The 15,864-nt window shown below is 37.7% G+C and overlaps 1 protein-coding gene across 8 annotated transcripts in view; it reads right to left on the minus strand.

The window, feature by feature from the left end:
- The window catches only part of si:dkey-178k16.1 (band 4.1-like protein 1), a 43,276-nt gene extending 33,690 nt beyond the window's left edge, over positions 1–9,586 (minus strand). For 3 of the 8 annotated variants that reach the window (XM_044125652.1, XM_044125643.1, XM_044125625.1), the window contains exon 1: positions 9,333–9,585. The gene's annotated coding sequence lies outside the window, so the exon portion shown is untranslated. Of the gene's footprint in view, positions 1–9,332 lie in introns of all 8 variants that reach the window. The other 5 variants (XM_044125680.1, XM_044125687.1, XM_044125670.1 and 2 more) reach the window with 3 other exon arrangements.
- Between the last annotated feature and the right edge of the window lie 6,278 nt (positions 9,587–15,864).

The following is a 15,864-nucleotide window of genomic DNA, read 5'->3' on the forward strand; positions in this document are numbered from 1 at the left end:
CCCTATTTCACATCAGTACAGTATATTTTACAGACAAGGAGATAGTCTCTTCACATCTAATATTTTTGCTTTCTGTTATGTCCTGTGATTTAGCCCCATGCAACCAGGGCTAACTGTTGCACAGGGCTACATTTAGCCCTATGCCTATAAATATTAGATTAGTTTATTGATCAGTCACATTTAGTTATTTTTCTCCTTTTGACAAGCCAAGATGAAAAAAAATTCCCTTAGACATACACGTCATTCTCAGTTACACACATGAATTCAACTATGTTTCACCATTACAGATGCATCTCATGCAGCCTTCAGTACAGTGCTGTGAAAAAGTATTGACACCCTCCTAGGTTTAGTTCTGAATACTTTCTCAAATAGAGTCAAGTTGGTTTATTTAGCTTTTGCCCCACAATAAATGAAAGCATTATTTAAAAAGAGGTTTTAACTCAGGTCATCTTGGTCTGGTATTAAAATTTGTTTGATCTGAAACATTTAGGAATGACAAAAAAGCAAATATGGGTAGCACTGCATCTTCAAAAATGGCCTCTCTTGTAAATTTACACATTAATCATTTCCTGTAACAGCTGCTGTCTATAATCATCTGTAAAGTCTGTTAACCGCTGACTCAAAAGAAATGGCTTCCAACTGCAGGAGCCTCCACGAACATAAAGAAACAGACTGCGCCCAATATGGTGCAACAAAACCATCAATGTCTGCAACAGGCCAGGTTAGATATACTGCCAGATAGTAAAACACATGATGGCTGATCATCTGGGGCAAAATAATGTCAATGATGCATCATTTACTAGAGGCTTGCCTGAGCACATTTGTCTTCATGTCATTTCTCAAACAAAGACTCTGTCAGTTTAGAGGCCCCCCAAAATTGATGTGTCTACAGGCAGCCATCACTTGCCCACAGGCCCATCCTTCATCAGTGAAATGGTGGGAGAAATTTGTCAAATGAAGCATTTAAAAAAATATGTCAAACAGAGCACGAGTACCACGTGTATAACAGCTTGTAGATATTTCTCACCTCTCTAAAGCAGAGTGCTGTCAGGAAACACTGCATGTGTTGCTAAACTAAAGTGTTAGTCTACTTGCACAGCGGATTGGTGAAGGAAAATAAGACTGTTGTGCACGTGTAAGAGCCAAACTGCGAGAGGCAGCAGTCTGCAGAGGCAAGTCGACAGCCTATAACACCGTCGTCACAGAACAACCGTTTGAAAAACATTTCAATTCCCAAATTGTTCTGCAAACCTTTTTTTGTTCAACTCTGCTGTATTTTAAACAATGTAGGATTTTATCAAAGATCAAAAACAGTAACAGAGATCCTAAAATATCCCATATCCATCTTATCAAACTTAGATCTCTCATCTGCATATCCAACCAAGTGGATGCAGCTGATTCAGATTACCACATTTAGATCAAAGCTCCTGTCTGAATAAGTAAGGATGAGTATTTACTATAAAAAATACATCAGAAGAGTGTTTTTTATAGCAAATACTCATCTAACTCTATATAATTAAATATAGATATTTATCATAAATACAGTATCAGCTAAATTACTACCACAAGATAAGTCGCCTATTGTATGAACTAATTACTGAAAATTTATCCCCAGGTGATCTCTGACTTTCCCATCTCTGTTTTATAATCTCTTGCTTATGGTCTAAACATCCAGTTCATCAATCCTGGCAGCTCGGTGAACCCAGGTGAACTCTGGTAGGGATGAGTGGGGTAATATGACTGTAGAGATGTCCTTGTTCAAGATAACCCAAATACAAACATTCATTAAACCTGTGGCCCTAAGCAGTTTTTGAAGGGGACAGAGTAGTACAACTCCTAAGTCTGCTGCAAATTACAGCAAACAAGATAAATTATATGACATGGAAATCAATGAGGTTGCAAGTTCAACCTTCCAGGGAACGTTCCATGTAGCTAGGCTGATTTTAGTCAGACCAGCTACCTGCAAAATGCTGAATGCAAAAAGTATTTGCATTCAGTGTTGGTCATTATATTACACCATTTTGAATACTTTGTAGTCCTTTTATGATTGTAAATGAGAAGACAGTTTGAGCGATGACTGGACTTAGCATTATCTGCTTCATTACCACCTGGAGCAAAAGAAGGTGGGGGAATTGTGCACATTAAAAGCGCGAGAGCAGGAAGTTTGAGGTGGGTCACTGTAAAGTTGAGCTAATCTGATTAAAACAAATCAGCCAGTGAAATCCCTTAAAAAATGAGCTGTCAAAATGCATGATTTGATTTATGAGATTAATATCCAAAATGTTAATGAGCTCATAAGTGAAAGAGCAAACATCTTCAGCACTGTCCCACAAAGCAATTCTTTAATCCATTTAGTAAAATAAATTGTGTTGGGATATGTAACAAGATCGGGGAAACATGGACTCGGAAAATGAATAAGACAAAAAAATGACTTGTAACTGCTAATGGTCTCTACAAACTTGTACTCTCACCGCTACGTCTTCATTGGCACATGCAAACTTATGTTTACCCACTTATGGGTCACCTCACTCAAATATAAATTTTTTGTCACAACCTCTTAGTGGGCGCTAGCTAGCTGGCTGTTTGTTAAGAAGAAAACAAAACTGAACTGAAAAAGGAAAGGCGATTGGTCATCAGGAAATCAATGCTGTTTTTATCTTTGTCCTCAAATTTCCACAAGTAATAAATCAAACACACCTTTTCACTGCAAACTACGAGCATCTCTGTTTGAGCTGCAGGTTTGTGGCCTACAAACAGCAAATTCTTAGTCAATGAAGGCATTAATTCCTTTCAATGTTGTAAAACATTGTAGAGAATCCAAGTTTACTGTCCACAAAGTTGCCATGATAGTCAATAATTTGTATACACTAACGTAAGTAACAGGGGACAACAATATCCATTTGCTGAAATAATTCAAGTCTGCATTCATCAATTACAATTACATAAATTACAAGAGAGTATTTGTGAGTCCCGACAAAGAAAGTGTAAGTCAAGTCCTAAGTCTGTTGCTTTAAGTTACCACAATTTATTTGATCAAACAAATTAATGCTTTTATATAAAGCCAATTTCAAACTAGAGAGGTACTAACTCACCATTTATTCAAATTCTGAACATTACTATTCACAAAAATATTAAAAATTTAGTGTGTTTAAATAAAAACAATTAATCATAACCATACATACAGGAGGTTATATTTATGACAACAGAAAACTTGTTGGTGATCCACCTACTCATGAAAAAATGGCCCCGAAATATTGCAGCATCTTACATTTCAAGCCGTCATCAAATCTCACCTAGTGGTTAAAAAAATGTATCAAAAATCTTACCAAGCAATTTTACAGTGGATAAGACGATAACGTGAGTGTGCAAACTTTAAGTGCTTGTTTATAAGAATCATTACCAACTGATAGAACAAGTCAGCAATTTGTGATTGATGGAAATCATTAAAAATGTATAACATTCACAAGCATCCTTTAATTGAGGACAAAAGGGGCGTTTCCTGCATACTCGCAGTAAAACTGTTTCTTCTTACACTTCAGTGTTTTATTAGCAACCTTCACTTTCAAAGTCAAATGGAAAGAAAAGCTTCACTCTAAACCAGTGACAGGAAAATGACAGGCGCCATGCTGTGCTGGCAGCATCCCCCCCCACCCACCCACCCTCCTTTTCTGACCAAAGTCGGGAGTGACGCCACCAACAATACTTAACACAAAGACATCAGACGAGCCTGTTTAATATGCAGTTACCATGGGAACTCCAGCCTAACATCGTCTGTCAAGCATATCAAAATAAGATAAAGAAAATAACAAGAGAGGAAGAGAGAAGAGCCTGTGGGGATTTATTTGGCGGGCTGACACATACACATGTGTGAAAGAGGGAGAAAGAGGTGAACCATCACATGGCACCGTGCTGAAGGATGTGACAGTTCATGCAGAGATCGGCACACAGATGCGACAAGGTGGAGACAGTGGTGGTGGTGGTGGTGGTATAAGGATGTCCAAAAAATATTATAAAAGATTGTAATTTTGAAAAGATAAAACATTTTGAAACAACTGAATTAATTGTCTGACAGTGTTTAGATTAAATAGATACTGTACAAGGATCAGTTAGAATTAAAAAAAATGGCTATAAACCAATTAAAACAAAAGGATACATTGGAATTGGTTGTGTATAATTAGCCGTTTTATTTACAGCGTCATCAAAACTAACAAGACTTGGGTTGAAGCAGACGACCACTCCTTCAGTCTCATAGCAGAAAGCAAATGTGGTCAGACTCCACAACCAATAGGTTGATAAACATGTCTGCCTACCTGTGTTTAAAAGGTAAGTTAGAGACATGAAAATTAATTCATTCCTTGAGATTTGAAACTTGTCTACATAGTATCTCGGCCTCAAAATAATTATAAAATAATTATCAAACTTAAATTGAGATGAACAATAAACCCATTTAAACTAAATTTACTAAATATGAAGTGGCTGTCACTTATAATGATCATGCCATTATTTTCTAAAGATTATTTCCCCTGATTCCAGTTAGGATTACCAAAATTATTTCAGTTTTATAAAAGCCTAGATGATGGAAGAAATAATTTTTGAGTTTTTGTGTTATAACCTTAATTTGCATAAAGCGACATTACCATGCCGTCAAACATTTTTCAAAAAGTTTAAATAATGTTCCTTTGTTGGATACTAATAGATACTAATAGGTTAATTCACAGCATTTTAGGTAATTTGAGATTTTGAATTTGAAGGCCATTAGATCAGGAAGCACACCAAAATGAAATAACCAGTCAAGAAGTTAAAGTTGCGATGCAAACTAGAGTATGAGTGTTCAGTCAGTAAAAGTTGCTTCAGATCAAGAAAGTAAAGCTTGTGGAGCGGTCAACACAAGCTCTGATCTTGGATAGAGTATAAATAGAGTGTGAGCAAAGCAACCTGCAAACCTGACCTGTTACACCAGTTCCGTCTTGGGAAATGGGACAAAGTTCCAGCAAACTGTTGTAAGAAACTTGAGGGAGAATACCCACAAATAATAATAATTCAATAGAGTCATACAGTTTAAAAGGAAATTCTACCAAATACTTAAACTAATGTGTTGATGGATGTTAGAAATTTATCACAAAATGTTTGGTAATCCTGACCTACCTATAACACAAAGCACCACAAAGTCAGGGACCAAGGAGAAAAACTTTAGATTTTAACTCTAGCTGCATTTTGTGACAGTAAAGCTATGAATAAATGACAAAAAATTGCTTCAAATATTAGGCCGTTAAGGCATGAAATCTGAAAAATTTGACATACATTTGCATTCAGTCCATGCTTTGGTCAGAGGAGAGCAAAACTGAACTCCTAGATATTGATGTGGAAATGGAACAAAATGACACATGATCTGTATCAAGTGGCAGATACCTGCCTGTCTTGTACAATACAATAAAAAATGGAAAAGTAGTGTTATTTGATGGCAAACATGAAGAGGTGATCCAATCATTTGACTCAGCAGTGGTCGATTCTTCAAAATAAGATAACCATTGCGCTTCAAAAGACTTGGAAGGTACCTTCAAACAACTGAAAGGAAACTATCCCATTATAAAAAAGTTCCCTCCACAACAACTAGTTAAATTAAAGGCATTCTTACTGCAAGTGGTTTTTACACAAAGGAAACATGAGATTTTGTTTCAAGATTCTTTGAAGAGATAAATCCATTACTGACTTGTATCAGAACAGTTAAGACAGAAGAGGATGGAAAGGAAAAGGACTCTGCAGAACCCATCAGCTAAGGTTCACCTTATCTGTTAAACAGGGAGCAGTGGGATACAGCGGGCATGCTGCCAGTGGAACTGGGTCACTGGTGTTTATTGATAATGTGACTGGCGATGGGAGTGGAATTATACTTTCTGAAGAGTATAAGTGGTAAGAAGGCATCAGAGTCTGAACGGACGCAGATCAACGTGCAACGATTACCTGAGTAATCTACCAACAACCTAGTTCCAAATTTATTTATTTATTCACTTATTTTCGTCACAACTACCAGCAGAATTTTTCACAAGTAGGAGCTTAATAAAGACTTCTTTTATTCCATCTTAAAGGATTTTAAAGACAGATCATTTAGCATTGCGGGATCTGAAAATAAAACATCTAATCTTACAAAATCACCTTTGTTTTTCTCTAAAAATGTAAATCCGGCAACACTAATGTGTATGCAACATAGTCAACTCCTATCCTCTCATACACACTGAAAGCCATTAATTTTACTCCCATTCACTATGATGGGTATCAGCAATCAGGTTGATATTCTTCCGAAAAAAATAAAAATCCATTACTGCAGGTGTTAAAAACTGAGTGTCTCATCTTTGCGATAGCATGCGATTGGCCATATAAATATTCCTGTGTCAACCCCATGTTGCCATTGATAACTTGGGCATGGTAATTTGTGCATCCTTTGCAGTCATAATGCACAACTCACAGTTTATTACATGCTGTTATCTTTGATATGCCTTTGAAAGCTCCTCTGACTTGAAAGTAATTTGAGTTTATCCAGTGGAGAGCTCCAGATAGGCTCTCTGCTTCAACGAGGTATTACAAATCAATCATAAAATGCCTCCACAAAGGCCTTGAGGGGGGAACTGTATTAAAGTTGCCTTACCTTAAACAAGCATGCTCACTGAATTATTATGCAAAACAAAGCTGCCTTCTGAGAATATATTGGCTGGAATGTAGATTGCACCCTATTCTTGCCTGGAAAATTGAAGAGCATCACTGCCTGTGTACATCTACCATATAACTATCTGACCAAGTTTGACTAAGTAGTTAAAAGAATGCATGCCACTAAAAGACACGGTGCTTTTTCATCTAAACCAGCAAAGGGTTTCGAGAAAGGAGCACCACTCCGTCTGCACCTTCGTAATGAACATCAGGGAGGTTAAAAGTGGAGCAGGTGAAAGGAAAAATGAGATGGGAGGATGCACAGAGAGTTCAGAGGCATAGATGGACAGATGGATGGGTTTCAGATCTAATTTGTTCCCTCCACCCCTGCCCTCCTCCTCCTCCTTTTTTCTGACTGCCTCAACAAACTCGGGAGTCTGGGAGATTGTGTGGCCTGTGGTGAGGCTGCAGAGGAGCCAGATACTCGAGGGCTCGCAGTCTGTTTGACTTAGAGGAGAATGAACAAAAGGGGGCATTAGTGATGAGAACCGACAAGTCCACTTATTTGTGCAGTAAATGTGGAAACAAAAACTGCTGCATGCCCAAACCGAAAGTGCTCTGCTACTGTACGTTATTTAATGAAACATGCTTTGTTGCCGTACCTTTCTAAAATGCAGCTTAAAGTATTATCTGTTAAGCTAAGGACAAATATTCACATTTCATAATAAAACTGATCTGATAATACAATGTTTGGTACATTAGAGAGATATTTAATGATTGGTTATGTTACCATCTCAATCTGTGTCTGCCATTTGACTAGTACTGTCTCCTAAAAACAGATTTTGATTCTCTATTAGAGCCTTAAAGAATTTATAATGTTAGGTGGGAAATATACCCAGCTTATCTGTTGTTTTTTGTCATCCTTACTCTTAACGTTTTGACAAAACTGTATTTTATTCTCCTAAAATGTAGCAGAAAATGAATTCACCTCTTCACCAAAACAAATCAGCTGAGTGAGAACATTCTTTTCTTGTTGACGTTTGGTCAAGATTTCCATCAAAAACCAGAAATAACTTTATATTTCAGTTAAAGGTTTAAACATATTTACTTTGAAGAGAAAAGCAGAATGCTGTGTCAAATTAAAGCATTATATTCTACAGTAACAAACAGGACTTTGTGGCAGCGTACTGTTACAAGTGACCTCTGTTCTAACCACAACAAAAGTTTGATAATTTATTAAACATTGCTTCAGAGCATTTTTGTTACATGGAGCCTTTTTGTGATTTTAAGTCAAGCATATTTAAAAGATTATAAATAAAATGTAGATAACTATCCCAAAACATTGGCTTCGTCGACCAACGTTTTTTAATACGTTGTAAAGTATTAAAGCTTTTACATCATGTTGGGTTCTTTCATCAGAGATGTCCACAACTTATTTCTCCCTAATTTTTATTCAAGTCTTAAATGAAGTGTATGAAAAAAAAATGAACAAAGGGTAGATATCTTCTAATGCACCTAAAAAAAAAATTAATTGCTGTAGATCCATTTTAATCACTACAGGTAAGCCTGGAGAATCCCTATGCAGGGTATTATTACCATAACAACCACCCACTATACAGTAACAAGAGGAAACAATATTGATCATTTTACTGATTTGAACTTGTGGGCTAACTTTCAACCCTGGTTAAATAAGATAAACCAAGTCTGAAAGTCTTGGTTTAGTCAGTCTTTCTAGCAGAATCGAATCCCTTATGTAAATCTCAAACTTTTTATATATATATATATATATATATATATATATATATATATATATATATATATATTGTCAACATGCCTACTCTTAAATAAATCTACTTTGATTAGATTAAAGTGGAGCGCTCACTTGCTCAGGCTTATTAAGCAGCTAATTTGTCATCCTCATTGTCTTCTGGTTTTCCCTGAAAAGCGATCTGATAAATTGGATTATGCATGGTCAGCTTGCCTCGGTTCTTTCCCGCTTCAGCGCACACGCACCAGCAGTTTCTTTTAAAAACTAACTCCGCAAGTTTAAGAGGCTTTCTAAAAATGACCACCTTTTCAGACGGCAGCAGTTCACACCCCGAGGAGTCCGAGGTGCCCATGCCTGCCCCCTGTGCCACACCCGCGCCAATACAGCCACTCTTCAATTAGCTCATTATCTTAAGCATCAGCTGTTAGCCTTTGGCTCTACACAGGGGTTGGGGGAAAAGAAAAAAAGAAAAACAACAACCAATTCCTTAAGCATAAAACGTGCTCAGAAATAGGTCTGGAGAAATGTTTTGTTTTGTTTTTTTCCTCCATGCGTTTATAGATTTAGAAAGCGATAAAGGTGCACCTGCTTCCTACTGGGCCCTGATAAGCGTGAAATAAAGGATGCGCTCATTCTGTGCTGCTTATTAAAACCAGCCTGCCGACCATATTGGCTGCGTTAACGCTGCATAATAACACCCTCCACATCCGCCCATGGACCTCTAGCCACAAAAGCAATCCTTTTGCACGGAATTAAAAAAAACAACAAAAAACGCCCGTTTCAGCAGCAAAGCTCATCACCGGCGCGAGATGCGATCCCTCCTCTTCTTCCCGGGTTTCTGGTTCTGCAGAAGTGTCACTTCGCGATAACCGGTTTAGCGCAGCATACCCGCACCTTAACAATGCAATTAAAAGCTGCCTACCTGCCCTGTCAGGTTCGGATGTCAAGGTTCTGGTCATTGAGGTTGCAGGACACCGCCGCCACCGCCCCGGAGAGCGCCTACCACTCTTTCTGTCTCTCTCTCTATATCTCTGTCTGCCTCTCTCTCTCTCTGCCGCGGGGAGATGCAGCGCTGCAGGCTGGGACAGCAGACAGGCACAAGCCGGTAGCGATGGCTAACAATCGGGAGGAGGGCTAGAAGGACAGAAGAGGGGCGTTTTCACGTTGGAGGAAAGGGGAACTCCCAACGTCGTGCGTAACATGCCGTGCACTTTGACGCGCAGCGTCGTTAGAACTTCACGGGTTTTTGGGTCAAGCTCTCTGATGCGAGCTTTCACAGCAAAAGACGCTCCGAAAACTCACATCCTTATTGGCCATTTGCTTCCCTGCTGCACAAAGTGCAAAAAAAAATAAAAATTAAAAAATTAATTACTCACTTAAGACAATTAAGATGATTGGTGAAATATTAATCGCAATTAGTTGGCACATTACAAAAATAAATGTAAAGTGGGTAGAAACAGGTTCGGGATTTTCCTACCATCCAGTCAAAGTCTAAAATCTGGTGCAACCAATTAAATAGAGGAAGAGGATATATGTTTAAAAACAAAAAAAGTTTTGAAAACAAATATCTGAAAAATGTGCCATACATTTTATTTACCTCCCAGTATTGTCCAAATCCTGAGCAGAAAGGCATGATGCTGCCACCACTATGTTTCTCTGAGAAGTCAGAAGAAATACAAAAAAAGCTTTCCACACAAATTTGTTAAGTAAAGAAATAAATAAAAGCCACAGTCCTTTCACTTCACAATTAGGTGAAGTGAAAGGACTTTGGGAATAAAGAAAATCCCATCAAAATATACTGATATTTGTGGTTAGAATGTGACAAAATGTGAAGTGCAGCACAATGTTTGTTTACATCTACATGTTATTTAGCGTGCCATGTAATGGAATCCCACAGATTTTCTGAATCCTTCCACACTCATATGCATATGTCAGCCCATCTTTAACTCGAGAGACCCAGGAAGATTTGTCATGTTGCTGCATGCATGTAGCAAGCTGTGGGCTGAATGAATGAAAGGCTGGGAGCATGATGTATTGCTTCGGTGACTCACAGGAACCTTCTGTGCTGAATGTCCTTTCTGGCACACACAAGTGTTCTGTTGAAATGCAAATATGTATACAGCAAAATCAATTGCTGTCACGCTTCACTGGCTCTCCTTGAGCTGGATGTGCAGAAAAAATAAATAAATCTTATGATAGAGAGCATAAATTCATATTCAGAATACGACCGAATGTGGTAAAACTTTGATAAATTATTGATTGCAGGCTTTAACGACTACAAACCAATAATTTAAGACATCTATGGATTATTTACTTCTTACCAGATCGAAGTTGTTCCAAGTGGAGCTGCTTGACTTCTGTCCACACGGTGGCAGTCATACACCGCCGTCACACTGACAATCAAAACAGAGGGGAATATGCAAGACTTAAATGCATCACTCTCTACAGCGTGTTAGACGCCTGAAAGAATTTCTTTCGCTTTGCACCTGCGTTCAGTGGTCATTCATATCTTCTGACAGTCTCTGAGAAAACCCTAGAGTCCACTCCACGTGTGAAAAATGTGACAGCAGCAAGTTCTGTCTTTCCTATGAAGCACTGCAGTGTTTTTGTTGTTATTTTATACAGAGCAGTGCCTCATCTCTGTTGGATATTTTGTGTTATCAGACACAAAATGAGAGTGAATAATAATAATAATAATAATAATAATAATAATAATAATAATAATAATAATAATAATAATAATAATAATAATAATAATAATACATATTCACTTTTCTATTCACAAAAGATTTATCTTATGGTTTTCCAGAAATATGTCACCACCTTCAAGGTTTTCCCCCAGAAGAGTTGCTAAGCCAGGTGGTTGGGTGCTAGGGCAGTTGTTTATCCAGCAGCCCGTCGTGTTTTTGAGTTAAAACATGTTTAAAATTGACAGGACATTTAATGATGTATTATTGAAAGAATGGAAGATTAATACCTGGACACCAACCAAAAAATCTTTAAAAAAAAAGTGCAAACATTTTAAAGAGACTTAAATAAATAAGCAATGCTTAGCCTGGTGGGTGCACCAGAAAAGCCTGGTGGCCCACCAGGCTTATAGTACATTGGGGGAAACCTGGACCTCTGTGTTTTACCCCAAAGGCTAGGCAATAATCTCTTTTTTAAAAGCCCATTTATGTCAGCTGAAGTTTAAGAGATTTGTGTAATATAGGAAAAGGGCTACAAAGACTCCTATGCTAAAATCGCAAATAAATAAATAAAAGTAAGGTCACACATTTTAGTATGTCAGCTTTTTTAATATTTAAGTGGAATTTGTCTTTCAATGGAGAGCATCCGTCAACACCAATATCAACTTTCAGTTGTTTTTTTTTAGTTTCTTTCCTGCACATAAAAATTGGCTCGTTATATTCTCCCATTTGATCTGTGGATCTCTGCAGTTACCCTGCTCCTCTTGGATGCTTCTCATATTAAAGTGTTCTTCCTGCCTGACATCTGGATAGGTGGACAGCCATAAATGTCTGTTAATGAAAAACATATTTTTAAATGATGAGTAGCTCAAGATGAAAGCAGTTTCCTTCGCATGAAGGTCAAACCACCCATGAATAGTTTACCACTGAGAGGATGAGGATATGTTTTCAAGTTTTAGTCGCATTTTGAAAACATTTTTTCACATGCTGCTGTCAGAGTTGTCCGAGTTGGATGTATGTGAAATGTTCAACCTTTAGCCCAAATTTGCTATATTCTGAACAAAATTCGGTTGTGTTTTTCTTCTTTTACATTGTTCTAGTAAAAATTTTCTTAAACCCTCACGGCATATAATAAAATACACAAGAAGTTTAACAGCATTTAGCACATCTAATTTTTTTCTACTTGTCACAAATGTGACTTTTTTTTATAATTTTATTTTTTTACTTTCATTAAGTGGGTTATACAGCACAGCGGCAAAGGACATTTGAGATACATTAAACATTTCAGTTTGTTCAGATGAGGAATAAACAAACTTGATATGTGGGTGTGTGTAAAAGAAAAGTCAGGTGTCATCTTGTCAGACTGGACTCCTCCACCTGTGTAAATAAACATGCAACACACACTGTACGCCCACTTGCTTCCCCAGCTCATCCAGGGTCCAGTCTGACAGGGACCGTGGTGGGAGACACTGATGGGTCCTCATTTCAAGAGCAACAGCCTGCCAAAGTCTCTTGGCTGCTGCCATCTCCTTTCACTGCAGCTTCACTCAGTGAAGCCAAGCCGGAAACACACAAACTGTAGTGGTGCTCTGAAATGTTGTTCATGTAAATTAGAGTCACATCTGGATCTCCCCGACTATTTACATCAAATGAGGTAAAAGCAAAAGAACAACTGGAGTGCTGAGCATGTGATCAGTAATGGTGAGTTTGATCACTTAATAGGGCCTCATTTATTTACCCTCCTCCAACCTCAGTATTTCACTAAACTGCATTCCTCTTTTATTGCAATAATGAAATTTTGTGCCGAAAGAGAAATCCAACCTTTGATTTGCATATGTTTAGCAAAAGGTGAAAAAACAAAAAAAATGTGTTAGTCCCCTTTGTAAAAATGATAGCGTTTAGTCCTCTATAAATTCTTTTATGGTTTGAGCTTAAAAAGACAGACCATTCTTCTTTGCACCATCTTTCCATGTTGTATTTTTATAGCTCACACTACAAAGCTACCAAAGAATAAAGGTTGATTTCATGTTCATTAAACCTGTACAAAAGACTGTTAATTATCTGTTTTCAGCCGTTTAGTTTTTCTTTATCAAGGTGTTTTAGATGTAGTATTTAATTTCAGCCACTGGGTGGCTTCTCGTTCATATTTGCTACCTCTTGCTTATAGATCTGAGCATTGAGTGGTGCGGCTCTTACGGCAGACTTCGTTTGTTACCTTTTTCAACTGTGTGCGTCCATTGAATAAAACCACACACACACACGCACACACACAAACGTGCCTTGATATGTATGGAGGAACCTCAAGAGCCATTTAAAGTCAAGTAAAGCTCAATTCTCTTATTTCACTAACTCACCTAACCATATATATCAGCTGTCCTAACCCAACACCCTGGAGTGATTGTTTATCCATAACCAAACCAGCCTCAGTCTTTGTTACAAAACCAGTTCCATTTGTGATTTTTTAATATGTTTTGGATCAAGATCCTACAGAAACACCCCGTGATTGCACATTTTCCGTATACTGGAAACCACCCGCAAGATATTTTAAATGCTCAATGACGCTGCGCTCTCTTACAAAATTCCCTGAAAGACAAGCAGGTCCACAGCATAATAGAGCCTCCACCACACCTAAAAGTGCTCTGTAGATGCTTTTCCACGGACACTCTTCTCATTCAGTGTTTGTTGCTGAAATGCCTAATCCATCCATTGGCTTGTTTCCCCCCACCCTCTTGTTGCAGTTCATTTCTGTAGATGTGAACGCATTTATCAATATAACCACACTGATACCATTTGTAGGAGGTACAGAACCAAACAAACTCTTGAGGGGTTCCTCTATGGCATGAATGTGAACTGACCTCAATCTGACACAACTACCATGTATTCTGCAAGCTTGAGCCAAACACCATCTGCATTCTGGGATGCGGTAGAGTGAACAAACTAATAAACAGCTACAGAGCATCGTTTTCATTAAGCATAAAGTCCCACGCAACTTCCAGGCCATCTTCTCAAAATCATTCAGCAGAGTGGTTTAGATCATTTTGTCTGAAAATGTAGTCAGAAACACAGCAAGTGATATGATTAAACTCTCTGTGTTTTCCACTTGCTCAGAGCACAGCACCTGCTTCCTGTGTTTAGATTTGCTACTCCAACCCTGAATTCATCTATCCGATAGCCAGATGTTCTCATGTGTTTTGCAGTAACAGGTTTTGATTCACTTGGAGAAGCTTAAGCAATCATCCACCATAAGCAAAGATGAGAGACCCTGAGGTTCCCAAAACACACACCCTCCATTCCATAAATACACCTTGAAATTCTGTCCATGAACACAAACAGGATCATACACAATGGGTAATTCTCATTGAAAGGAGGTTCAGCTTTGTGCCAAAAAAATTTACACACAGCTCTTCCTCTGGACACACAAGATTCTCCCTCATCATCATGCACATGACCTACACTCCCATGGCAATCCCCACAAGGCACCATGGGTAACAAAGTTCTAAGCCTTCTCTGGATCCACAAAACACGTACAGAGGATGTAATCCTTTGGCCCAAAATGCCATGGTATGAATCACCATATTCTTGAATAAGTTTGCCTTGGATATCTGATGCCTAGCACTGAAGTCTGACAGAGAGACATGACACTTGTTCAGATTGTGGACGCCATTTCTCCCTATCACATCTGTCTAGGTAGGTAATACTTTCGTTGCTCAAAAGGGTGTTCCTCTACCTCCTGAGCGCTATTCACCAGATGGCTCCTATTCAAAGAAGCTTTTTTATATTCTATGAAAAACAGGTTCAAGACATAAGTGTAGTAAATAAGAAATAAAAGGTTGTTTTATTTTCTATTGAACTTAAAAATACTGAGCAAAGAATCCAAAGTCCAACCAAAATATTTGACAGACTGGGAAAAATAGTAAATCTGAGCCAGAAGAAAGAAAAATATGAAGAGTAAGTTAATTGAAGATGAGTGACACAAGTGGAAATCATCAAACACTTTGCAGATGTGAGATGTTCCAGGAAAGAGGTAAAACTAATAACAGGCTTTGTCTACAACATAAAGTGTAAAGTTAATCTGACCTCAAAAGAACAGAAAAGGTGTGGGAGACATATGAAAAAAACTTTGTTGCAGAAAAAGTAACAGCTCAAAGTAAATTCTGACATTCCTTTAAAAAGCAAAAGTGTGCAGGTAATACCAATAAAAAAAAAAACCCAAGATAAAATGAAAAAAAAAAAACACAAAACAACTGTATAAGAATATTTTAGCTATTTTTCAATTTCCACTTTTACATTTAAAATAGAAAGAAGGTGTTATAGAAACAACCAGCTTTCTGGTATTGTTGTGGTGGCAGAGACGTCAGGTGATGCGTAATGTAAAAATAATAATAATAAAAAAATACATGATGAAAAGTCTTTAGCAATCAGAATAATTGTAAGATAATATTAATACTTGACATATTAATACTATTACTGATAATAATAACAGAGGTATGCAGCTATCTGAATGAGTTGCTAATGAATAATGGAAAAATGTAAGACTAAAGGGTGGCTTAACAAGATGGAAGAAAGTATCGTTGGTGAAAAAAGATGCATCAGAATGTAAAATTAACAAAAAGGCATGGAGACGAGACTCACAACCTGCTTTCCCTTAAAAAAAATTAAGCTTACACAGGCATTTATGAGGTACTAAAAATAAAAATCTGCAGACAGTAAATGTTGCATACTTGCTTTAGTGACCGCCAGTTAATGTTTCTGAAGGACCTCGGCGTT

The sequence above is a fragment of the Gambusia affinis genome, linkage group LG01 (genome assembly GCF_019740435.1).
Source record: "Gambusia affinis linkage group LG01, SWU_Gaff_1.0, whole genome shotgun sequence".
NCBI lineage: Eukaryota > Metazoa > Chordata > Actinopteri > Cyprinodontiformes > Poeciliidae > Gambusia > Gambusia affinis.